General features: G+C 45.8%; 1 protein-coding gene across 3 annotated transcripts in view; it reads left to right on the top strand.

Annotated features, from left to right (window-relative positions):
• The window catches only part of grm4 (glutamate metabotropic receptor 4), an 844,630-nt gene that overhangs the window by 809,335 nt on the left and 10,101 nt on the right, over nt 1-25,194 (top strand). The gene's annotated exons all lie outside the window — the stretch shown is intronic.

Here is a 25,194-nt window from a genome sequence, read left to right as displayed (position 1 = left end):
CATAAGAAGCGTTGGTTATGCTTTATAAGAAAGAATGGGGAAGGCTGTGGAACAATTAACTGTATTTAAGTTAATATGGTTAACCAAAAAATCGTTGTTGGACTTGGTGGGCTCGGTGGGCCAAAGAGCTTGTTTCCACATGGTATCTCTAAAGAGTGGCAACTCAACCACTGCACACCGTGCCACACATAAAAAACCATTGAGATGGTTGGACACTGGATTGTTGGAAATGGTCATCACTGATGTTATGGTTGTTTAGTGGTAACTCAGTGGTAGGATCTTTGACCAGCAGCTTCAGTTTCTCAGAATATTGTTTATTAGTTGTGTATAGTTTATTGTCACGTGTACCAAGGTACAGTGAAAAGCTTTTGTTTTAGTGCTGACCTGTCAGCGGAAAGACTATACGTGATTACATTTGAGCCATCCACAGTTTACAGACACATGATAAAGTGAATAATGTTCAGTGGAAGATAAACTCTTGCACTAGAAGTCTGAAAGATAGTCCGAGGATCTCCAATGAGGTGGATAGTAGCTCAGTACCACTCCCTGGTTGTTGATAGGATGTTTTTTTCCTAACATTGTGAATAAGTTTTCCTAAGTATGAAATATGATAACTTTTTCATGCTTACGGCGAATCCCACTAAAGACTTTGCTCCAGATGCCCTAGACTTTATTTTTTGATCTATGGAAGATTGGGCTCCATACAGCATTCACTCAGATCTGCAAAGGTTCATCTAAAGATCTCCATATCATACATTGATTAGCCAAATTCCATTCTGAAGCAGCAAAACATTAGTGGCATCGAGAGGTTGTGAATAAAAGTTGATGACTGGAGAGAAGTTAGATTGAGACTTTAGAGATGTCAGGTGCCAGAGGTTATGGGGAGATGGCAGGAGTATGGAGTTAGGAAGGAGAGATAGATCAGCCATGATTGAATGGCAGAGTAGACTTGATGGGCCGAATGACCTAATTCTACTTCTATTTGTTATGACATGAGATACAGCATGGAAACAGGCCCCTCAACCCACCGAGTCCACGCTGGCCACCCCGTGCACTAGCACAATCCTTCAGTCAAAGCGGTCATGCTCTTTATGTTGAGTAAATACTGTGTTGACCCTTTAGGGAAGAGCCAGTGTTTGAAGATTGTCGCATTCCCTTTGGGAAATTTCATTAAAGCAATTGAACTCCTGGGGATGTAGGTTGTAGGCGTTACTCCAACATCTTAGCAGGATTGGATGGCGTGAGTATAAAAGGAGGGGGTTGTGATGACGATCAAAACGGGCCATTTTTTTTTCCTGCATCTTATCAAATCTTTGCAAGTTTGCTGGAAATAAAAGTTTGTTGTTCAAGTTGAAGTTCAAGTCGGTCGAATGTCAGGCTTGAATCCAAAGGCTTACGACTGGAAAGATGTGGAGGAAGAAAAAATAATGCGGGTTTTTTTCCGCCAACAACCAGAGAAAATAGTACACAACAAATCATCTACATTTTCAGGACATAATTTTGCCTCACTAAATAAAATCAATTTGCACAGCAAGGGGGTCTGAAGGAAGTGATTGGTTCTAAATGTATCATAAACTAAACTAAATAGGGTCTGTCAGCAACAAAAGCACTTTGTATCCATGAAATGTTTTTAACATTGTATAATGTCCCTATCTAATTTTTCTCCAGTCATCAGCTTCCATCCCAAAAAAAGTGTTTATGGGATTAAATGCTTCCTTCTGCACCAAAGATTTATTCACTCATAGCGCTGTTGCCATTTTTTTCACTGCAATTTTGTGTGAAGATGGTCACCCGCCAGACAATTGCCCTGTCTTTTCAGGTTTATGTTCCTAAGTCGTAGGAGCAGAATTAGGCCATTCAGCCCATTGAATGGTTTAATAGTAAGATTAAATGAGAACTTACCAGTTTGAAGTTTGATCCTTATTTTATGAGGAGTTACGTTGAGGCACACGCGTCAATCTTCAAAGTAGCGGTGTGAAATCACAGATGATAGTTACTGAAGCATAATAGTAAGCTACGTGACAAACATAACCTACAGTTGATCTTTATTAGGGTGGGAGCGGAGGGCACGTAGTCCCTCAACGTAACTCCTCATAAAATAAAGATCAAACTTCAAACTGGTAAGTTCTTGTTTAATCTTACTATTTTACTTCGGAGTCACGTGAGTGACTACGTGAAGATTTTAAAGCTCTGTGATTTCATGCCGTAGATTCAATCCAGGCGTCTCACTGCATTGATTGACTCTAAATGAGTGAAAAACAATCAATAACATACAACCATAACATTGATGTAATCAGTTACTGGTTTTTATTTATCATAACAAAACACTTTTGTCCCCTTTTTTATCACTGGGAAACATTTAATACTGAATCCAAAACAGCACCACCAAATACACCAGGGTCTGTAATCTCTTTATGGTAATACTTGTGAAACATCCTTTCACTTGCCCATCCTGCGGCCGCGAGGATATGGTCTATTGGAACGTTCAAATCCTTGGCCGCCGATTCTGCCGCCGCCCTGGTGGAATGAGATTTAAATTTGACAGTATTAATTCCTGCATCCAACAGCACCTGCTTCAGCCACCTAGAAATAGTCTGTACTGACACTTTCCTATGTGTTTTTTATGGCTGATAAACAATGCTGATTCTGCACCTCTTAAGTCCTTGGTAGCCTCAATGTAACATTTTAAATGTGTCACTACACATAGTCTTGGATCCGTAGGATATGCTGCAAAGACCAATTTGCACTCCGTGACTCCTGGTCTGCTCTGTTTGAGTAAATCATAGGCATAGAATGTAATTGCCTCTGTTGTCATTCCCATTCTGTCTATACGTTATTTATGTAATGTCTGTAATCTTTGTGCTGAAACTAATGCCATTAACATGACTACCTTCATGGTAATTTTGTCTAAAGCCAAATTTGAAATGGGACTCCATTCCCGAAGTAACATGAGCACATCCCTCACATTCCAGATTTCTGTATATCTGGGTCTGGGAGGTTTGGCATTGAAGATTCCCTTCATGTACCTACAGACCAAGGGGTGTGATCCTAGAACCTGTTGTTCTGATGCTCTCCATAAATATGCAGAGGGCACTCCTTGCAGTATTGATCGCACTATAACTTAAATTTACATCAAAATGTAATGTTGACAGAAATTCTAAAACATCTGAGATGTCTGCAGTGTGGTATGAAATATTTTGTCTTGAGCAAAACACCTCCCATTTCATACTGGGTACTATCCCTCCAGGCTCCTCCAATTATATCCATAGTGCGATCTGATAGTCCTCTTCCGAGATATGGCCTTTTTAGAATCTGCAAATCAATACGATCATGTAAAGGATGAAAATCACCAGTTACAGGGTGCACAAGTAGGTTTTCTTGTCTTGGAATATGCATAAGAGGTTCTGTGACCATTTTTAGCACTAGTGGATACCATGGTTGTGTAGGCCAATCTGGGACCACCAACAATCCTGAAGCATCATCCTGCTTGATCTTTTGTAGACACCTACTAAGACAAAAGGGAGGAAATGCATATAAAGACATTCCACCCCAATTTAGCGAGAATGCATCCACCGCTGTTGCACCTGGATCTGGTTTCCATGAAACATATTGAGGCAATTGGTGGTTCAGTCTAGATGCAAACAAGTCAATTTCTGGCCTTCCAAATGTTTCAACAATGTTATAAAAAATGTCACAATTTAACATCCATTCTGTATTATCATTAAATTTTCGTGACCTGGTGTCCGCAATTATGTTGCATTTACCTGGGAGGTAAATTGCTGAAAGCCAAATGTTTCGAATAATACACCAGTGCCAGATAACGTTTGCCAATCTGTCACAAGCTTCTGACTTGATTCCACCCATATGATTGACATATGCTACTGCCGTAGTGTTGTCATTCTGAACCTGCACATGCAGATTTTGCGCATTAGAGCAATAAGCTTTAAGCCCATGAAATGTACTTAGCAATTCTTGATAGTTAATTCCATGTGCTTTGAGCAAAGGTTCCTCTTCCACATTCCATCTACCTCCACAGCTGGTAATGGTATCAGTAGCGCCCCAACCTAGCGCACTTGCATCAGTCTGTAGAATGATAGCAGGTGATTCAACCAGAATTTTCCTGGAAGAATAGGAAACACTTTTAATCCACCATTGTATATCAGCAATTGCTGTTGCTGATAGTTGCATGGGCCTATCAAAATGCCCCGAATGTCTTTTTAATGCTTGTACCTTTGCTCGCTGCAGCTGCTGTAATGCAGTGGACCGAACTGCACAGCTGGAAATGAAGCGATAAATTTGCCAAGTAAGCTTGCCACTTGCCTAATTGATAGTTGATGCTCTGTAATGAATCTGTTACAACCCTCAATTAACTGCAGATTTTTGTCCTTGGGTAAAGTCACTGTCATGTGTTCTGAATTAATAGTGAACCCCAAGTAATCAATTGTTTTGTTTGGAGACAGTCTAGATTTATCTGGATGTATTAAAAAGCCCAGATTTTGAAATGCGAGTTTCACTTCTGATACTCACATCGACACTCCCTGTACTTCAGGCCTCACTAACCCAGACCTGCAACGGACCATAGCTGTATTTCATCCGCCGGAAGATCCACCTCTTTAATAAAAAATTCCTGGCCTACCTTAATTCCACTAAGGACCTTAAATTATCCCGACTCCAGGCCGCTCCCGACGCCTACACTCTGCGACTCGACCGCCCGCAGACTCCGGGCCCCAACTCTAGCCCGCATCGCCTGCCCGAGTCCCGCGACGCCATCTTGGCCACTAGGAGCGACTTCCATACTCACCGGGACGCCGCCTTCACTGACCTCCACATCGATGCCGCCGTCAACCCTCACCTGCCGACCGATGACGCCCAGCCTCGCAGCTTCTACGGTAACTCGGACTTTCTCCCCCTCGCCGATTCCTCCGACATCGCCGCTGGACCCGGCATCGCCACCGAACCGGGGCTCCCCCAACATGGCCGCCGCAACGCACCCGATTCATCTCGCCGCCGACCCGCCGACCTTCCGCCCACCGGGACCACCCACGCATCGCCCGCGGACCCCGACTCAACCACCGCTGGACTCCGACCATCGGGTCCGGTGACCCGCGCCACTCGACTCCGACCATAGGGTCCGTTGACCCGCGCCACTGGACTCCGACCATCGGGTCCGGTGACCCGCGCCACTCCACCCCCCTCCAGCAACCCACAGCCGTCGCCTTACCTGGAGCCTGGACTCTGCACTGGGCCTGCAGCCTCCACGCTGCTTACTCCCACTCTCCTGGACTTAACTCCACTGGGTCCTAGCGCCCGTCTGCCCAGCCTTGCTAACCTCAGTGGCTGCTCCACTGACCCTTCCCCATCCCCCCCCAACCATGTCACCCCCGCTCTTCCCCATCCACATTACAGCCCTCTCTCCCCCCCCACCCCCTGACCACCCACCACTCCTCCAACACCCACAACCCCCCCCCCCCCCCCACACATCGCCCTGTCCCCAGTCTACCCACCTGCCTTCCTCTGGCCCCAACTCCCACCCCTGCCGAGTGTTCACCATCCCCCCCGACCTCCCCCTCTCCCCCACCCAATGGTCTGTCCTCAGCAGAGGTCTTACCTTTGTCCCCCTCCGTCCCCATCTCAATGAGTTCCGCACCCACCATGACTTGGAGAGCTTCTACCGTCGTCTCCGCCTCACAGCGCACTTCCATGCGAAGGAGTCCACGCCCCCTAATGATGACCCCTTTTCCCGTCTCCAACGCACCCCCTCCTCATGGAACCCCCCTCATAAAGTCCCGGCTTTGGAACTCTTTATTCAGAACTGCCGCAGCGACGTCAACCGCCTCAACTTCTCCACTCCCCTGTCTCACTCTAATCTTCCCCCTCTGAACGCACTGCCATTGAATCACTCCGCAAAAACCCAGATTGGGTCATCAAACCAGCCGACAAGGGAGGTGCCGTGGTAGTCTGGTGCGTCGATCTCTACAAAGCTGAGGCCACGCGCCAACTCTCGGACACCTCCTCCTACTTACCCTTGGACCATGACCCCACTGACGAGCATCAGGCCACCATTTCTAGCACCACCACCGACTTCATCAATTCCCACGCCCTGCCCGACCAAGCTTCCAACCTCATCGTTCCCCAGCCCCGCACGGCCCGTTTTTACTTCTCCCCAAAATCCACAAACCCGGCTCTCCCGGCAGACCCATTGTCTCTGCGTGTTCGTGCCCCACCGAACTCATCTCCACATACCTTGACTCCATCCTATCCCCCTTGGTCAAATCCCTCCCCACCTATTTTCTAGACACCTCAGACACTCTCCGCCGCCTCCACGCATTCCACTCTCTGGGCCCTCACCCCCTCATCTTCACCATGGATGTCCGGTCACTCTACACCTCCCATCCCCCACCAGGATGGCCTCGGAGCCCTCCGGTTCTTCCTCGACCAGAGGAGCAACCTATACCCAGCCACTGACACACTCCTCCGCTTAGCGGAGTTGGTCCTCACCCTCAACAACTTTACATTTGACTCCTCCCATTTCCTCCAAACACAAGGCGTAGCTATGGGCACACGCATGGGCCCCAGCTACGCCTGCCTCTTTGTCGGGTACGTTGAACAATCCTTGTTCGAGACGTACCAGGGCCCCATCCCCGACCTCTACCTCCGTTACATTGACGACTGCTTTGGGGCCACCTCCTGCACCTACACACAACTGACTGACTTCATCCACTTCACCACCAACTTCCATCCGGCACTCCAATACACCTGGACGATTTCCGACACTTCCCTACCATTCCTTGACCTCACCATCTCCATCGCAGGGGACAGACTCCTGACCGACATACATTACAAACCCACTGACTCACATGGCTATCTGGACTACACGTCTTCCCACCCTGCCCCCTGTAAAGACTCCATCCCCTACTCCCAATTCCTCCGCCTACGCTGCATCTGTTCCCAGGATGAGACATTCCATACCAGGGCATCGGAAATGTCCTCGTTCTTCAGGGAACGGGGATTCCCCTCCGCCACCATAGATGAGGCTCACACCAGGGTCTCATCCATACCCCGTAACACTGCGCTCTCTCTCCCCATCCCCGCATTCGCAACAAGGGCAGAGTCCCTCTGGTCCTCACCTTTCACCCCACCAGCCGGCAAATACAACACATAATCCTCCGCCATTTCCGCCACTTCCAACGTGACCCCACCACTCGCCACATATTCCCATCTCCCCCCATGTCTGCCTTCCGCAAAGACCGCTCCCTCCGCAACTCCCTCGTCAATTCTTCCCTTCTCTCCCGCATCACCCCCTCCCCGGGCACTTTCCGTTGCAACCGCAAGAAATGCAACACCTGTCCCTTCACCTCCCCCCTCGACTCCATTCAAGGACCCAAGCAGTCATTCCAGGTGCGACAAAGGTTCACCTGTATCTCCTCCAACCTCATCTACTGCATCCGCTGCTCTAGATGTCAGCTGATTTACATCGGGGAGACCAAGCGTAGGTTGGGCGATCGTTTCGCCGAACACCTCCGCTCAGTCCGCAATAACCTATCTGAACTCCCGGTGGCTCAGCACTTCAACTCCCCCTCCCATTCCCAATCCGACCTCTCTGTCCTGGGTCTCCTCCATTGCCAGAGTGAGCAACAGCGGAAATTGGAGGAACAGCACCTCATATTCCGTCTGGGGACCTTGCGTCCGTATGGCATTAACATTGAATTCTCCCAATTTTGCTAGCCCTTGCTGTCTCCTCCCCTTCCTTAACCCTCTAGCTGTCTCCTCCCACCCTCCCATCCGCCCGCCCTCGGGCTCCTCCTCCTCCTCCCCTTTTCCTTCTTTCTCCTCCCCCCCCCCACCCCCCATCAGTCTGAAGAAGGGTTTCGGCCCGAAACGTCGCCTATTTCCTTCGCTCCATAGATGCTGCTGCACCCGCTAAGTTTCCCCAGCAATTTTGTGTACCTTCACTTCTGATACTGATGCTTTTGTTGTAGCTTCAGTGTCACCCACAATTAAAATATCATCCAAATAAGCCATTATCAAATGGCCCTGGGCTCTTAATAATGCTAGGACTGGTTTTAACAATTTTGTAAACAGTCTAGGGGCTGAGGTTAAGCCATTATGCAATGCTTTGAATTGTCATAATTGATTCATCCAGTTAAATTTCAAATATCTACAATCATTACCATGCACAGCCACAGAGTAATATGCATCTTGCAGATCTATGCTGCCCATATAGCATTATCTTGAAATTAGCTGCATAGCATTAGTAAATGTCTCCATTTTGAAATGTTTATACTGTACAAAAGGGTTAAGACTTGTTAGATCAAGAATGATTCTACAACCACCATCCTTTTTTGCTCTAGAAAAAATACTAGATATAAATTGGTGGTTTTGATAAACTGTTTTTTTCAATAACCCCTTTCCTACTTAATATGTCAAGTTCTGCTTGAATGTTTCTATTCTCTTCTTTAGAGAAAACATGCATTCGCTTTGGAACATGTTGAGTAGGAGGATTCAAATGTGGGTAGAATTCAATTCTGAACCCCATAATACTGCACAGTCTAAATGCATCAGATGTTATTTTTCACCAACTTGCGAATGTGAAACATCTAATATGTTTTTTTCAGAACCAGACCCACCTACCTCAGGGTTTGCTGGTGTCACATGTTGTACCTTGCCCCTTGTGGGAATGCCATGTCCTCCACGTCCTGGAGCAGTGCGCCAATAACGCATATACGGGTACGAGCGACTTGTTCCTTCACCAGCTCCAGCCACCCTTCGGTATGGATATTGCATTCGAACTGATCAGCCAAACATCGGTGGTTTAATCATGCCCACGGTTTTTGCTTCTTCATTCAGGACTTTCACCCTTTTGGCTAGATCTTCTCCAAAGAGTAAGTTCGGCAATTGTATATTTGATGGTTTACAGAGCCCTGCAAACTTAGGATGTATGTTAGGTCTTATAGCACTTTTACGAATACAGTTTATTTCGAAGTGTGCATTACACATTAGTCCCAAAACATCCTGTTGTGACGGTGTCACATGTCCTTCTTCCAGGTCTTTGGCAAACGCCGCAATACTTGACCCCATTAATCTCAGCACCCGTTGTAACCTCATTTCTTGTGCGCGTACTGCGGTGCCCAAATAGCCCCATATTACACTGTTTACTGCTGGGACTGCTAGCAGTGCGCAATTCTGCGGGATTTCATATTTATTGATAGTCTCATCCATCGTTAGTTCTTCTAAGTGATGGGAAAGCAGGTAATTTATAGTTGCTGCTATTTCTTCTGGCAATGTTTGTCCCTTATGTCTGGGACTTGAGAATTTTTGGGCCAGACCTGGTACTTTGAGCTCTATTATTGGGCTCTGGTCCTCATATGATTCATTATCAGAATCTTCTGGATATTCCTCCTCATAGTGGGGTTCACCTGGTATTTCTTCTTCAGGTGTTTCGTGCGCTGGCTCTCTTATAGGCCTACGCTTAGTAAACCCTTTTTCGGGTATCACAGGCTCTTGCATAAAACCATACTCTGGCAGCCCTTTTTTGGTTGCTGCTAACGCTGGATCTCCTGTAGACCAACGCCTGTATTGTCTTTCTTCAGACATTTCTGGTGCTGGCTCTCTGCTAGGCGGCGCGGCTCTGGCTGCAGCGGCTCTCTGGCAGTCCTGTTTGTTTTGTGTTTTTTGGGTTGTTTATTTTCGTTTTGGTTAGTCTAGTTTTGGTTTTTAGTTTCTGTTTGGAGGGGGGGGGGTTGAAACGGGGCTTGCTGTCTCTCCCTGCGGGGGAATGCGACTTTTATGTCGTATTCCCCTTCTCTGCCTCCGTCTGCGCTGAGGCCTAATGGCGGAGCTGGCGACCTCGAGGCTCAGGAGGCAGAGCCCGCCAGGACTCGCACTGAGCTCGCTCCCGTGAGGGCGGCCCGGCTCGGGGCTGGAACAGTGCTTACGTGAGGGGCTGTGACGCTACCGTGAGGACGGCCGGCCCGAGGAAGGAACGGTGCTCCCGTCGGAGTGGCCGAGCTCGGGGAGGTACGGCGTTCCCAGCCCGAGGGAGAAGCGGCGCCCGGTCGGGGCGGCCCAGCCCGAGGGAGGAGCGGTGCCCAGTCGGGGCGGCCTAGCCCGAGGGAGGAGCGGTGCCCGGTCGGGGCGGCCCAGCCCGAGGGAGGAGCGCTGCCCAGTCGGGGCGGCCCAGCCCGAGGGAGGAGCGGTGCCCAGTCGGGGCGGCCCAGCCCGAGGGAGGAGCGGTGCCCAGTCGGGGCGGCCTAGCCCGAGGGAGGAGCGGTGCCCGGTCGGGGCGGCCCAGCCCGAGGGAGGAGCGCTGCCCAGTCGGGGCGGCCCAGCCCGAGGGAGGAGCGCTGCCCAGTCGGGGCGGCCCAGCCCGAGGGAGGAGCGGCGCCCAGTCAGGGCGGCCCAGCCCGAGGGAGGAGCGGCGCCCGGTCGGGGCGGCCCAGCCCGAGGCTGAGACGGTAACGGCACTCACGTGAGGGCGATCCGGCTCGGGGCTGGAACGATGCTCCGGTGGCTTGCACGGTGTTCTGGCGGCGGTGACCTGAGTCCGGGGTTCGGCCGCGGGCCAGCGGCTGCGTCAGCAGGACTGGTGAGCGGCAGCTTCGACCACCCCGGGCCGCGGTGTTTGAGCCGCGGGACAGTCGTAACATCGCCCGGGGGGTATCGCCTCAGCGCAGAAGGAGAAGAGGAGGGAAGAGACTGGAGACCTAAGACTTTTGCCTCCATCACAGTGAGGAGATGTTGGGTGGACTCACTGTGGTGGATGTTAATATGTGTTTATTGTTGTTTTTTATTGTATTGTATTGTATGTATGACTGCTTAAATTTCGTTCAGACTTCGGTCTGAATGACAATAAAAGGCTATCTATCTATCTATCTATAACACATATATTCTTCATCATCAGGCATTTTTGGCACTAGCTCACTTGTAGGCCAACGTTTCCCAAGACCTCTCCTGGGTGTTCCATACGCTGGCTCTCCTGTAGGGGTAACTGTACTCCTTGTGGAGTGTGCCTTTGTAAATCATTTTCCCCATGAGGTATTCCAATTGTGAGACCCGATCTGACATGACCTCCGGGTCCGACTCATCCGAGTCTACTGGCCTGTTTGTTTTCTTTTTGGCCTTACACCCTATAGGTGTTTCAACTGTACTTTTTTCTTCCGTATTTGCAGTCGCTGGTTTTTCTACAGCCGACTTTTTAACGGGGCGCCCGCTACTCTCAGACACTCTGTCCTCTTGAGTTTTAGCTGCGGTGCGCTTCCCTTTACTTTTCCCACTTTTCTCCATAATTAGACTTGCCTGTTTCCCAGCACACAGTCTCCACGGAAGAAAAATGGCCTGAAGTGAGAGTAAAAATACATATCTTCAGGTTTTCTTTCACTCACCGCTTGGAGGGCTCTGCTCCTTCCAACGCGGTTGCAGTCGCTATGCGTCTGACGATATGATGCGTGTGTGCCTGGACGGGGTCTCTTCACGTAGTCACTCACGTGACTCCGAAGTAAAATCCACCATTCAATCGTTGCTGTTCTTTCCCTCTCAACCCCATCCATTCACCTTCTCCCGTAACCTTTGACACTCATACTAATCAAGAACCAGTCAATCTCTCCTTTTAAAATACCCATTGGCTTTGCCTCCACAGCCATCTGTGGTAATGTATTCCACAAATTTACCACCCCCTGGCTAAATAAATTCCTTTAAGTCCTATTATTCTGAGGCTGTGCGCTTTGGTCCTTGACTCTCCCACAGTTCTCTAAATCTCTAAACTAAATACTATATTCCTTCCAACATGCCTTTTCAGAGGTAGGAGAATCCAAGAAATAGAGCTCTACAACCCTGGAGGATGTCTTGTAAATGTGAATCCTTGGGCAGGTTTTGCAGTAAAACCTCCACATGTACAAGTTCCTGGCACAGTGGCACAGCGGTAGTGTTACTGCTTCGCATCACCAGAGACCAGGGTTCGATCCTGACTATGGATGCTGTCAGCATGGAGTTTGTACATTCTCCCCGTGACCACGTGTGTTTTCTCCGAATGCTCCGATTTACTTCCACACTCCAAAGACATACAGGTTTGTAGGTTAATTGGTTTTGGTAAAATTGTAAATTGTCCCTAGTGTATAGGATAGTACTCGTGTACAGGGTGGTTGCTGGAAGTCATGGAATAGGTGGAGCGAGGGGCCTGTTTCCGCGCTGTAATCTCTAATCTAAACTAAACTACAATAGGTAGACCAAAAGGAAGGCAAGAATAAACTTCTCAGTATTGTTGTGCACCAGTTCCATAAACAAAGTCCAATATCCGCACTGGGGTAGAGGTGAATCGGACATTATCTCAGTTTATGGAAGGATTTTCCTAGAGTATCTTTAATAGACAATAGTTGCAGGAGGAGGCCATTCGGCCCTTCGAACCAGCACCACCATTCACTGTGATCATGGCTGATCATCCACAATCAGTACCCCGTTCCTGCCTTCTCCCCATATCCCCTAACTCCACTATCTTTAAGAGCTCTATCTAACTCTCTCTTGAAAGCATCCAGAGAATTGGCCTCCACTGCCCTTCTGAGGCAGAGAATTACACAGATTCACAACCCTCTGTGTGAAAAAGGTTTTTCCTCATCTCTGTTCTAAATGGCTTACCCCTTATTCTTAAACTGTGGCTTACCGCTTATTCTTAAACTAAAGGGTTAGTATAGCTATAATTCAATCCATATTCAAACAACTTAGGCCTGCTTCTAAGCTACTTTGAGAAGGTAAGTTGAATATCGTGACGTTCCCATTTGACTGATCCATTTTCCAAATCGATAATGTTGGAGAAACCATCGAGTACATTTCAGTGATTTGCTGCAGGGTGTGTTTTAAGTGGCACTATGAACAGTATAGTGCTTTGCAGCGGATTTGTGTGTGGTTTCACTCTGGCAATTGAGGAGGCCAAGGACAGTAAGGTCAGTGTGGGAATCGGAAGGGCAGTTTAAATAATTGATTGAACAGCAAGGGATAATTATTAACTTCCCCCTCTCTTGCAGATTTGGGCATTCCTTGGCTGTGAATGTTATTTCTTAGTTTTGTTGATTATTGTCACGTTTACCAGGATACAGTGAAAAGCTTTTTTGTTGCCTGCTATCCAGTCAGCGAAAAGACTAGACATGATTCCAATAAAGCCGTGCATAGTGTACAGATACAGGCTGAAGGGAATCAGTTGAATTAAAGATTTTAATGAGTAGAGCGATTGGAATATTGAGTATGACTTGGGAGGTCATGTTGCAATTATATGCAATTAAACGTTGGTAAGGCTATATTTAGAGTATTGTGTTCAATTTTGGTCACCATGTTATAGGAAAGATGTTGGCAAGCTGGAAATGGTGCAGAGAAGATATACGAGGATGTTGCCAGGATTCAAGGGCCTGCACTGCATGGAGAGAGTGGGCATGCTGGGATTTTTTTCCTTGGAGAGGAATGAAGGGTGATCATATAGTGGTGTACAAAATCATGCGAGGAATAGATCGGGTAAATGCACAGTCTTTGTCCAGAGTAGGAGAATTAAGAACCAGATGACAGAAGTTTAAGGTGAGGGGGAAAGATTAAATAGAAACCTGAGGGTTTTTTTACACATTTTTACAGGGTGTATGGTACAAGCTGTTGAAGGAGGTAGTTTTAGAAAGGTATTATACATTTAAGAAACATTTGGACAGGTACGTGGATAGGACAGGTTTAGAAGGATGTGGGCCATACTCAGACAGGTGGGTCTAGCATATGTGGGACATGTTGGATCAAAGGGCTTGTTTCCACACTGTATGACTGTTTGACTCTATAATGAATGATTGCAGATCCTCTCCTGGGACCAGCCGCAAAAGAGTCGCCTGGTTTCGGCGCTATCTTGTATCGTCTAAGTTTAGAATTATCATGATTTTGCTGTATCTTCATTATCTGCCTTATGACTGGAACTATTGGTCCAGGAAACTGCGCTGAAGAACTTTCTCACTGACGTTCTAGGTTTGAAGAATCTCAAAGTACTTTCTTCATTGTTTAGTGGTGGAATTCAGCATAGCTAATGCATACAATTTGATTTTCTGTCTGTACTTTTCAAATTCTTTGAAGATCTTGACTGTGTTTTTCCCCCCAGTTGAACTGTATGTAGAGAAACAGCAATTGTCTGGATAGATTCTACTCTGAGATAGATTCTTTGGTTCACAAGGTACAAAAATGACTGGAGGAGGTCTGAAGATATCCACCAGTTTGATGTTGAGATGTGCTTCAGAACCGGGCGGCACAGTGGTGCAGCGGTAGAGTTGCTGCCTTACTGCGGCAGAAACACGGGCTCGATCCTGATGTTGGGTACAGTCTGTATGGAGGTTGTACGTTCTCCCTCTGACCGTGTGGGTTTACTCCGGTCTCCACCTGCCTTCCAATGACTTTACTTACGCGGCACGATGGCGCAGCAGTAGAGTTGCTGCATTACAGTGCCAGAGACCCGGGTTAGATCCTGACCATGGGTGCCGTCTGTATGGAGTTTATATGTTCTTCTAGTGATCTGCGTGGATTTCTCTTCGGTTTCCTTCCACACTCCAAAGACGTACAGGCTGGTAGGCTAATTGACTTGTTAAAATTGTACATTGTCCCTAATTTGTGTGGGGTAGTGTCCGTGTGCGGTAATCGCTGGTTGGTGCGCACTGGGAAGGCCAAAGGGCCTGTCTCCGCGCTGTATCTCTAAACTAAAACTAGACGTACAGGTTTGTATGCTCTGTAAATTGCCCTCAGTGCATAGAATGCAAAACTGGGATAACATAGAACTAATGTGAACGGGTGATCGATGGTCGGCACGGACCTGGTGGACTGAAGGGCCTGTTTCCACACTGTATCTTTAAAGTCTCAATTAAAAACTAAAGGGCCTGTCCCACTTACGTGTCCTTGGCACGCAAATTACACGACCTCGTGGTCGCGTTGAGCCGAGACGGTCCCGCGAAGGTCGGGCACGATTCCATGCGTACGAACAGCCGTCTGGAGCGCATGACGTCATTTGAAGATGGACACAAAGCAGGAGTAACTCAGCGGGACTGGCAGCATCTCTGGAGAGAAGCAATGATGACGTTTCATGTCGAGACTCTTCTTCAGTCTGAAAAGAAGGGTCTTGACCCGAAACGTCAGCCATTGCTTCGCTCCAGAGATGCTGCCGGTCCCGCTAAGTCACTCCTGCATTTTGCCTGCTTCTGCTGCTGTTGAAGGTGAGACGTTGCGTCGTGCCAGGATCTTGGGCCTGTCCCACTTTGGCCGTCAGTTCTGTGACAGTCCGTTGGCGTGCGAAGATTTCGTGCACTACAAACATTTCGGAGCCCCGCGCGATGTCGCGCACAACTACATACCCCTCCGCGCTTCTAAGTGGGACGGGCCCCGCGTGGCCATACATAGAAACATAGAAAATAGGTGCAGGAGTAGGCCACTTGGCCCTTCGAGCCTGCACCGCCATTCAATATGATCATGGCTGATCATCCAACTCAGTATCCCATCCCTGCCTTCTCTCCATACCCCCTGATCCCTTTAGCCACAAGGGCCACATCTAACTCCCTCTTAAATATAGCCAATGAACTTTCTGTGGCAGAGAATTCCACAGATTCACCACTCTCTGTGTAAAAAATAATTTTCTCATCTCGGTCCTAAAAGACTTCCCTCTTATCCTTAAACTGTGACCCCTAGTTCTGGACTTCCCCAACATCGGGAATAATCTTCCTGCATCTAGCCTGTCCAACCCCTTAAGAATTTTGTAAGTTTCTATAAGATTCTATAAGTTTCTATACGATGCCCGTGCGCCTCAACGCGAACACGCGGTCGCGTAATTTGCGTGCCAAGGACACGTTAGTGGGACAGGCCCTTTAGACTCATTATTAGGTTTGAAATCCGACACAATAACCATTTCACTTTTTCAATTCTGTACGGATTCTACAGCATAAAAATTTCTGAAGATATGTGAAATATGAAATTAAATATAGCTTCAGTCTTAATGACAGTGCAGCATGTGAAATGAAAGCATTTAGAAAGTGAATATAACAATGACATGATCCAGGAGTAGGATTTCTTATCCAACAAAGTGTTCATTAACTGAAGATGGATTAGTCAAATCAAAACATTGAAACTTACATTGATCCTAAATCATGGAGCTAAATCCCTTTTGTAGATTTGTTCAATTCTTTTACAGTTTTGGGTAATTAGACTTACTTTTAGCAGAACAATTAGATGAACAGCAAAAAAATTATTTCATATTAATATTCTATTCCTCTTGTAGATGTGATCTGATCGTCATTTTAAAGGCAAGAAATTAGACATGCGGCGTGTTTTTTTCACAAGACATTCAAGAGAATTGTAATAATTCACAAAGGAGATATCTCGATTCAATACTGTTGATGCGATTCCTGCCACGGGAACAGAGACTAAATTACATCCACATAGTTTCTCAGTCATTATATTGAACTTGTTTATACAAATGCAAACAGGTTGTTTCAAAGCTGCAACAGTAATGAATTTCTCCACAAATATAAGGGAAGAGTACATTTAATTTAGAGCAGTGGTTCTTAACCTGGGGGTCATTTGGGGCTTTACCGGGGGACATGAATGGGTCATAAATAACATATCCATTTTTTGAACCCATTTTTAGGAACCTAACAAAGGTTCATAACACATACAGTATTCTGTTCGCGTATGCGCGTAGTATGCCAAAAAGGTTAAGAACCACTGATTTAGAGAGTGCACCTTGATAATGTGTACAAAAAATGTAGGTGCAAACAATGTGTGCAGAACTAATGTTATTTAAATACCATATCCATAAATAAGTAAACTCAAACCTTTGAAAATAATCAGAATTGCAGGTACTGGAAATTTAGTTTAGTCAAAGGGCGGCACAGTGGTGCAGCTATGGAGTTGCTGCCTTTAAGCGCCATAGACCCGGGTTAGATCCTGACTACGGGTGTTGGAGTTTATACGTTCCTGTGACCACGTGAGTTTTCTCTGGGTGCTCTGGTTTCCTCTCACACTCCAAAGATGTACAGATTTGTTGGTTAATTAGCTTAGTTAAAATTGTAAATTGTTCCTAGTGCGTAGGATCGTGTCAGTGTACAGAGTGATCTCTGGTCGGCACAGACTCGGAGGGCGAAGGGCCTTTCTGTGCTGTATCTCTAAAGTCTAAGGTCTAAAGTTTAGCTTAGAAACACAGCATGGAAACGGGCCTATCGGCCCATCGAGTCTGCGCTGTCCAACGATCACTGTACACTTATTCAATCGTACACATTGGGGATCATTTTACAGCAGCCAATTAAGCTACAAACCAAAATGTCTTTGGTCTCTGAAATATAATCCTGAAAATTCTCAGCAGGTCATGCAGCATTTATGGAGAGATAAACAGTTAACGTTTCTTTCTTTCCCATTTTTGACAAAAGATCTTCAACAAATGATATTCAACTTATTGTCATATGTGGAAAGGAGAAGAAAACTAGTTTGAGTGGCAAGGGGGGATGGGAGGAAAGGACTGGGCAAAGGAAATATCTCCAATAGGGTGAGTGAGTTGCCCTGGGGAGAAGCTGGACCTGACGTTATTGGGTGGGTTTGTTAATATTGGCGGTGATGGGGAGAGAAGCTGGCACATTGTTAATCGAAATGTGGAACCAGGTCCCTTGGCCCATCGAGTCCTCACCAACCAGTGATCACCCCATACACTAAGACTATCCAACACACTAAGGACAATTTATAGAGATCAATTAACCTGCACATCTTTGGATTGTGGGAGGAAACCTGGAGAAAATCCACACAGTCACAGGGAAGATGTACAAAGTCCATACAGACGGCACCCATAGTCAGGATTGAACCCCACTCTCTGGGGCTGTAAGGCAGCAACTCTACCGCTGCGCCACTGTGTTTTCCCCAGCATTTAGAAAGTGACTGTTAAAGTTATTAAATATAGTGCTGCAGAGCATGCCCAGTGGCTAAGTAATGACGAGATAAAACTGAACCACTATCATTTCATGGATTAGTTAATGGGGGGCAGTGATGGCGAGAGATAGATGGTCCTATCCAGGATGACCCAACTAATTCTGATATAGTGGATGCGGGTTACCTGAACTTGTAGAATTTGATGTTTAATCCAAAGGGGAGTGGGATAAAAAATTAAAATAGCACTCATATTCACTCCTACTTCTACCTAATTATCTATGGCCACCTATACGGAGGAACACCTCATCTTCTGTGTGAGCACAGACTCAATGGCAGCTCAATATCAATACATTTCTATCGCAATAATCCATTCATCTGCAACTTGAAATCTGGAAACGCCTTTACCAATGCTACACAGAATTGATGTCATAACCAATACCAGTTTATCTTGAAAAATCCACTTAGTAAATGTGTTTGGCACGTTAATCGATGTGTTGCTAACTCTATTACATCAACTATATTCCTTCACACAAACACATATATAGTATAGAATATAGAGCAACAAAAAGATCTGCTGGAGGAACTCAGCAGGTCAGGTCACTTCCTTGGAGGGAAATGAACAGTTGACATTTCGGGTCGGGTCCTTCATCCGAACTGCAGGTTGAAAGGGGAGATATAGTTAGCATAAAGAGGTGAGATGGATGGGGTACTCTGTTTAGCTTATAGATCCAGCATTGAAATAGGCCCAATGCTGGCCCAATACCGAGTCCACGTCAACCATCGATTCCTCATTCATACTAGTTCTATATTATTCCACTTTCTCATTCACACCTTACACACCAGGGGCAATTCACAGAGGCCAATTAACAAACCCGCGCATCTTTTGGATGTGGGAGGAAACTGGAACACCCAAAGAAAATCCATCTGATCACAGGGAGAACGTGCAAATTGCACACCGACAGCAAACGAGGTCAAGATTAAACCCGCGTCTCTGACACTTTGAGGCAGCAGCTCGACCAACTGCGCTACTATGCCGCCCCTAACTTTGCTTACTGCTCATTTCCCTCCACAGAAATGACCCATTGAGGTCTTCCAACAGATTGTGTGTAGTTGTAGATTCCAACATCTCTAGTGCCTTGTGCCTCCATGAAGTGTATCTAATTTTACTCACTGAACCACACTCTATCTTGTCAAGACTTTTTTGAAACAAATGAACCTGCTTTAGCAGGAAAGATACAACTATTGACATTGATGTGTTGAAGTTTAGAAGACAGGTGTTTTCAATGCAGAGTACAAGTGGAAGCATTTTTTGTTAAATCAGGCCACAAATCAGTTTATGGAGAGCTGTCAAAATGTGTGATGCTTGAAGTTTTTCTCTCTGAGTATGGCTATTCCTCAGTATCTTCCAAGCCAGTCAAACGTTTATTGTTTTTCTAACAGAGCTCTGATCTTGAATTTGTTTTTTAATTCTTAGGTGATGTTTTGGGTCAAGACATGTGAAGAAGGATCCTGACCTGAAACATCACCTAGCCATTTTCTCCAAAGATGCTGCCTGATCCGCTGAGTTACTCCAGCATTTTGTGTCTATACAGTGCATTAAGAAAGTATTCAGACCACAATGAGAAGGAGATAGTTACTGTGATTACAGTTTAGTTTGTTGTCACGTGTACTGGGGTACAGTGAAAAACTTTTGTTGCGTGCTATCCAGTCAGCAGAAAGACAATATATTGTATAGATACACGATAAGGGAATAACGTTTAGTGCAAGGTAAAGCAAGTAAAGTCCAATCAAGGATAGACACAAAAATATGGGACAGGCAGCATCTCTGGGGTAAAGGAATGGATGATGTTTTGGGTCAAAACCCTTCTTCAGACTGAGAGCGAGGGGAGAGGGAAACTAGACGTATGAAAAGGTATGAAATAGACCATTGTGAGCTCAGTTCAGTTCAATTCAGTCCAGATACATAGGAAGAAACTCCAACTGAACACCTTCGCTCAGTCCGCCTGAACCTACCTGATCGATCAGTTGCTAATTTCCTATTTCCACACTAACCTTTCTGTCCTAGGTCGCCTCCATTGTCAGAGTAAAGTGCAGGTTGGCGAAAATCTTTGAACATGTTGAAAATTCAGCGGTGACCAGAAAGGCGCTATGACTCGTTGAGCAACTGAGGAGGCTACTCACGATCATACAGGCGACACCCTGGTGACATGTCGTGGGGTGAAGCCTGTATGGTGTTGAGTAGTCGCCCAAAGAGTCATACCTTGTTCTGGTCGCCGCTGGATTTTCAACATGTTGAAATTTTTCGGCGACCTGTAACGACCTATGATGGGTGCCGGCAGTCGCCAAAAAAGTTGCGTAAGTGGGACAGGCCCATGAGGCTAAACGCAAATTGGAGAAACAGCATCTCATATTTCGCTTGGGCAACTTACAGCCCAGTGGTATGAATATTGATTTATCTAACTTCAAGTAACCCCGGCATTCCCTCTCTCTCCATCCCTCCCCACCCAAGTTGCACCAGCTTCTTGTTTTCACCCAACAAACAGCTAACAATGGCCTGTTTTCTTTATCATCGTTACTTTTTTGCATATCTTTCATTCATTGTTCTTTATCTCTCAACATCATCGCCTAAACAGTATTCCTCGTTTCCCTTTCCCGTGACTTTCAGTCTGAAGAAGGGACTTGACCCGAAATGTCACCCATTCCTTCTCTCCAGAGATACTGCCTGTCCCGCTGAGTTACTCCAGCTTTTTGCGTCCATCTTCAGTTTAAACCAGCACCTGCAGTTCTTTCCGACACATCCGATCAAGGATAGTCCGAGGGTCACCATATAACCAAATAGTATAGTTGTATACATCTATACAATTACACCAAGAGTATACACCAAATAGTAGTTCAGTACTGCTCTCTGTTTGTGGTAGGATAACAATGGGTAACAATGAAATGTAAAGCCAGAGAGAGGGATGTTGGTGGAAGGCGAAAGAGGGGCAGGATGGTGGGAAAATTGGACTGGATGCGAGATGATATGTCTTCTCTTAGCAGCAGCATAGTTACAATGGGTGAAATGGCCTTTTTCTTTAGGAAATTATCCAGGGGCGACACAGTGGCACAGCGCCAGAGATCTGGATTCAATCCTGACCTCGGGTGCTGTCTGTGTGGGGTTTACACGTTCTACCTGTGACCATGTGGGTTTCTCCCATGTCCTCCGGTTTCCACCCACATCCCAAAAGACATACAAGTTGGTGGGCTATTTGACCAATGTAAATTGTCCCTTGTGTGCAGGTGAGTAGTAGTGTATGTGGAGGAATTGATGAGAATGAGGAAAGATTAATAAATGAGTTTAATGTAGATTAAGTGTAAAAGGATAGTTGATGGGTGGCACGGACTTGCTAGATTGAAGGACCTGTTTCCATGCTGTATTTCTCTATAACTAAAACTGAGGCTAAAACTGATTAAATACATGTTGTGAGATAATTAAAAATAAAGCTTGAACATTACCATACATCAAAATAAGTTCCACCATATATTTAGATGGACTCTTCAACCATTGAGATTGAAATGCAGGAAATGTGCGCTTTTGTGCATTCTGATGTAGATTAAAGCTCCCGAACTATGCAATTTACAAAATAGTGCAAATTTGCTCAGAGACAAACAGCAGACAAATTTTCATTAAAATGCAGATTACATGACATGTGAAACTCTGTTTATGAAAATACAAATATACTGCACATGCTGGTAACTTTTTTCCATCACAGTCAATGATTTTAAGCATAACAACATTTAAGCCATTCTTGATTAGCATTCAACCAATGCTCCCCCGATTGAGACAATTGTGATCTATAACTTAAGTATGTTGGAATTGGGATTTTGTGTAGCATGATATGGCAAAACATGCTTAATACGTTATTTAGCTCACACAAATTGGCTGCGAATTGCAAATAAAATGCAGATGAACATCCAGTTTTTAGTTTTTGTGGATTATCTGCTCCATATTTCCTTTTTATGGTCATCTGAATGTTGCCACAAGGTCCATTTATCACTTATATTTATGTACCAGGGACTGTGTGTAACACTTCTTATGTAGTCCACCGAAGGTGCTAGATTTTAAATAATTAATTCAGTAAATTAAGTAAATAAATTGGATCAATGTAATGCTAGCCAGCCATGTTCATTTGAAATTAAATCGAACAACAGAGGCCTTTGGAAATCGAGAAAGATGTATCAAAAGGGACACGTACTGCAGATTGTGAAAGTGCTTACAGCTGCACCAAAAGCGGCTTCAAATCAGCCCTGCAATGCTTTCATATCATGTTATAGGAGCCGAAATAGGCCATTCGGCCCATCGAGTACTGCCATTCAATCATGGCTGATCCATTTTTTACTCTCAACCCCATTCTCCTGCTTTCTCCCTATCCATATCTTCTAACACCCATACTAATCAAGAGTCTGTCAATCTCTGCTTTAAAAACATCCAATGATTTTCCCTCCACCGCCATCTGTGGCAATGAATTCCACACATTCACCACCCTCTGACTAAAGAAATTCCTCCTCATCTCCTTTGTAAACGTACGTTCTTTTATTCTGAGGCTATGCCCTCTGGTCCTAGACTCTCCCTCTAGGTGAAATATATTGTCTACATCCACTCTATCCAGGCCTTTCATTATTCAGAAAGTTTCAATCAATTCTCCCCTCATCCTTCTAAACTCCAGTGAGCACAGGCCCAGTGGCATCAAATGCTAATCATAGGTTAACCCACTCATTCCTGGGATCATTCTCGTAAACCTACTCTGGACCCTCTCCAACACCAGCACATTCTTCCTCAGATATGAGCCTTGGATGGAGTTGTTCCCAAAGCATGCTGTGATGCATCCCGATAATATGTTTTCTATGGTACATCAGTAAAAGTTGGTAAGAGTTGTTGGGGAAATACCGAACTTCCTTAGCCTTCAAAGGAAGTTGAGGCGTTGGTGTGCTTTCTTGGCCATTGCTTTCATATGGGTGGGTAAGGACAAGTTATTGATGATATTTTCTCCTAGGTAAATGAAGCTTTCAACCATCTCTACTTCAGCACCGTCAGTAGCGAGAGCAGTCCTGACCTCCCATCTACATCATCGGAGACCTTCATACTATCTTTAATCGGACTTTACTGGATTTTATCTTGCTCGAAACGTTATTCCCGTTATTGTAATCATGTATAGTATTTTCACTGATTGGATAGCACTTAACAAGAAAAAACTTTTCACTGTACCTCGGTACATGTGACAATAAACTAAACTAAACTAAACATGTGAGGGGGAATAGAATACAGGTCAATACGTCATGGGTTAAAACATCTCCTTTGCTGTAAGGAAATATGAATAAATGGAAAAAGAAGAGGGAATAAGACAGCTTTCACAAGTTCAACTGTGGCCTTGTAACTCCAATTGTTACCATTTGTGAGTTTTTTTTCAATTTGTTAACTTCAGTTTGTATTTATCTTTTCCCATTTACAACTCCACCAAACCAATATTCAGTAGTCCCTTCAAACCTTAATCAGCCAACTCTGTATAGTAAATAGTGAAAGGCCTGGGTAGAATGGATGTGGAGTGGATGGTTCTGGTAGTGGGAGAATCTAGGGCCGGAGGCCATTGCCTCAGAATAAAAGGACATACCTTCAGAAAGGAGATGATGACGTTCTTTAGTCAGATGGTGGTGAATCTGTTGAATTCTTTGCCACAGACGGCTGTGGAGGCCGTCAATGGGTATTTTTAAGGTGGAGATTGACAGATTCTTGATTAGTACAGGATTATGGGGAGAAGGCAGGAGAATGGGGTTGAGAGGGAAAAGATAGATGGGCCATGAGTGAATGGCGGAGTAGACTAGATGGGCCGAATGGCCTAATTCTCCTCCTATTTCATATGAACTCCCTCACCACTTTCCTGTTTAGTCTCTTCTCCTTTTGTTCTTTGCCCTACTCCCTCCATTCTGAAGCAACTTGTAACTTAAAACACCGCTGGCTTGCACCTCTCTCCTCCCTCTGTCAATTTCTCAGATGTAAACCTTTGATTGTTTCTCCTTCCACAGATGCTGCCTGACCTGCTGAGATGTTTCGGGCCTTCTCCGCTGTTTCCTTTTTATTTTCACGTAAAACTTTGTTTCCTCATTCTGACGTGAGACCATTAACCTGAAATGTTAACTCGATTTCCCACTCCGTGGATGACTGCTGGACTAATTGGCTGTTTCCAGTAGTTTGTTTCGCGTTCAATTTCCAGCATTTGTGGTATTTTACTTTTGAACAGGGATAGAGTTCAATAGTGTTTTATATGTCACATATGCAACTGCACAGTGAAATTCTTTTTGCAAATATCACACGTGCAGGCGCCACCATTTTTAACACCATTATTCAAAGTCTAAAGTCCAGTCAGCCCGTGCGCTCGATGTACTGGAGCAGTTCCCGTGAACCGACGTCTCTCTCCTCTCCTCGCCCGACCATCTCAATACCACGGTTCACCCTCCCACTCTTAGCTCCCGGTTACGCTGCGCGACGAGCCTTCAGGTGGGTTCCCCGTCCCGCCAACCTACGAGTCATCGGACAGACCACAACGACCGACGAGCCTTTGAGCCTTTTGGTGGACCACATAAGGTCCAAGACATGGGAACCACTGTTCCAATGAGGAGCAAAAACTTCTGTGCTATGAGTTGTTCCCAAGTTGTTGATCTTCCAGCAGCAGCTGAAGAAGGATCTCGAACCGAAACGTCAATTATTCCTTTGCTCCGGAGATGCTGCCTGACCCACTGAGTTACTGTAGCATTTTGTGTCTATCATTGGTGCAAACCAGCATTTGCAGTTCATTCCTACACAATGTTTCTCGGCATACTGATAACAACAGTAGATCATCAACTAGGGAACGGCCATACTTCGGTCTGCCTGCAACTTGTTGGTCTTCCAGTGCAAGGGACGTTGGCAAGTGAAGGCTGTAGGTTGGAACATTCCAAGGTGCTGGGACAAAATGTGTAAGAAAGAACTGCAAATGCTGGTGTAAATCGAGGGTAGACACAAAAGAAGGGTCTCGACCTGAAACGTCAACCATTCCTTCTCTCCAGAGATGCTGCCTCACCCGTTGAGTTACTCCAGCATTTTGTGTCTACCAAGGTGCTGGGATATGAACTGAGGAACAAACTGAAATATTTCAAACTGCGACCCAGCAACCACAGGACACAAAGAGGGATGCAAAGTGCTGCAGTAACTCAATGTGTCAGACATCATCTCTGGAGGGCAAGATAGGTGACGTTTCAGGTCGGGATCCCTCTTCAGAC

The sequence above is a fragment of the Amblyraja radiata genome, chromosome 24 (assembly GCF_010909765.2).
Source record: "Amblyraja radiata isolate CabotCenter1 chromosome 24, sAmbRad1.1.pri, whole genome shotgun sequence".
In the NCBI taxonomy this organism is placed as follows: Eukaryota; Metazoa; Chordata; class Chondrichthyes; order Rajiformes; family Rajidae; genus Amblyraja; species Amblyraja radiata.
The sequence above is the reverse complement of the archived record's forward strand: the minus strand, read 5'-3'. Positions and strand labels throughout refer to the sequence as shown.